At 42.6% G+C, this 2,283-nt stretch overlaps 1 pseudogene; it reads left to right on the forward strand.

Annotated features, from left to right (window-relative positions):
* Window positions 1-574: 574 nt before the first annotated feature.
* The window catches only part of LOC105827115, a 9,363-nt pseudogene continuing 7,654 nt past the window's right edge, over window positions 575-2,283 (forward strand).

Genomic DNA, 2,283 nt, shown 5'->3' on the forward strand with positions numbered 1-2,283 from the left:
AGAGGTGTGAAGAATGCTCGGGAAACATTTGGTTCAATCTCAGTCAGGAACATTGAGACTCTTCTGCTGAATATTTTGTTTGCATTTGTTCCCTCAGGAGGCCACCTTTAAAAAATCTTATGGAAAAGAAATGTGTTTTCCTTCATTTCAGGAGTTCTAAGTGGGGGAAGGTAGGAGCAGAGCAGACTCACAGAGGCCTCTACAACCTGCACCCTACTCTCCACACGCCACTAAGCCCTAGACTCCTGAGGGGCCACATCGAAAGGGGCTGGGGACATGAGGTAGTTTGAAATTCCTTCCTTGGTGATTCTATGGTGCCATCTCTCACCATTTACTGTCTCCCCACTCCATCCTGTAAAATCATTGTTCTATTGCTAATAATTAAGAACACAACTCTTCTGTACTGAAAAGGGTGTGCAGTTAAAATCAATAGGAATTTATGTTGGGGAAAGATGCTGAGCTTGAAAATGTAGTCTTGTATTCCTCTAACTGTATGTGTCATAGATTTTCATTAGACCTAAGAGCTGTTTTAAATAGGGTTTGTATTAATATTTCTTCAGGAATAATGACGACGATGGGCAAGTACATGTGTTTTTGGTTGTCCTGGGAGACCTAAGTGTGTGTTTCCACTAAAACTACTTCAGCGTCACTGAGGCAGCGCAGAGCTGAATGACTTGGATTCCGAACATACTATTAGTGGCTTTTCAGCTAAGTGAGACATATTAGCAATTACCTCACGTGTCTGCATTTATAGACTGAGTGCAGTAGTTTTAGATGCCAGCTGGAGTTATGCTTACATTTTTTCTTGTTCTATTAATTGCAGTTGATAAGATTCTGCCTTGTGCAAAGTCCTTCTTGGCACTGAGTGCTGTTGCTTTTCATGTGCAAATCTAAGACATTTTACTTTATCACATATGTAATTTTTTTAAGGCAAAGAAACTAATTTCTGATACTTCTTGTATATACTTCCCTTAAATGAACAAATCACAGTTAGACCTCTTCAGTATGGCTGATGGAGAAAAAGAAGCAGCATTTAATCAGTTCTCTTGTTTCTATTATGTTCACGAATTTAAATGCTAATCTGTGACATGCAGCTATTTTTTTAAGACCCAAATCTTTTATACTACGCCTTCTTTTTTTTGGAGACAAAGTCTTGCTCTGTTGCCCGGGCTAGAGTGCTGTGGCATCAGCCTAGCTCACAGCAACCTCAAACTCCTGGGCTCAAGCAATCCTCCTGCCTCAGCCTCCCAAGTAGCTGGGACTACAGGCATGTGCCGCCATGCCCGGGTAATTTTTTCTATAGTTGTTCAGCTAATTTTTTAGTTGTTCAGCTAATTTCTTTCTATTTTTTTTAGTAGAGATGGGGTCTCGCTCTTGCTCAGGCTGGTTTTGAACTCCTGAGCTCAAGCAATCCTGCCACCTCGGCCTCCCAGAGTGCTAGGATTAGAGGCATGAGCCGCTGCGCCCGGCCTACACTATGCCTTCTATAAGGCAATGAGGAAGAAAGGGGGAAGTCTGAAGGTCTGTATTAGTCAGGCTAGGCTAGACTATGCATCAGGAACAAACCAACCCAGAAATCTCAGTGTGTTAATAAAATGTAAAAGCCACCAGCAGCATACCTGGCAGGTCTCCAGCCAGCTTACTTCAAGCAATTATTCAAGGATCCATCTTGACTCTGTCATCTCAACACTAGTTTTCCACATTTATTAAGGCAGGGGTGAAAATCTGTGTAGTGTCCCCCGGGGCTCTTCACTGCCTCAGCCTGGAAGTGACACATTACTTCTATTCATGATTTTTCTGGATCAGAACTGGTAGTGTGGTCCACCTATCTCCAGTGAAACTAGAATTGTGATACTGCAGATCTGTGTGTGCCACGGTTGCCATGTCATTATGACTCAGATAAGGGAATAAAATAAGGAAATATTTTTGAGCTCAAAATCTTAGTTTTATTTTTTATTTTTTATTTTTTTTTGTTTTTTTTTTAATATGATGGGGCCAGGCATGGTGGCTCACACCTGTAATCCCAGCACTTTGGGAGGCTGAGGTGGGAGGATCACCTGAGGCCAGGAGTTCAAGACTAGCCTGAGCAACATAGTGAGACTCCATCTCTACAAAAAAATTTTGTAAAAAATTAGCCAGGCTTGGTGGCACATGCCTGTAGTCTCAGTTGCTCAGGAGGCTGAGGCAGGAGGATCCCTTGAGCTCAGGAGTTTGAGGTTGCTGTGAGCTATGGTGATGCCACTGTACTCTAGCCCGGGCAACAGAGCAAGACCTTGTCTCAAA

Source organism: Propithecus coquereli, unplaced genomic scaffold (genome assembly GCF_000956105.1).
Source record: "Propithecus coquereli isolate 6110/MARCELLA unplaced genomic scaffold, Pcoq_1.0 Scaffold97, whole genome shotgun sequence".
In the NCBI taxonomy this organism is placed as follows: domain Eukaryota; kingdom Metazoa; phylum Chordata; class Mammalia; order Primates; family Indriidae; genus Propithecus; species Propithecus coquereli.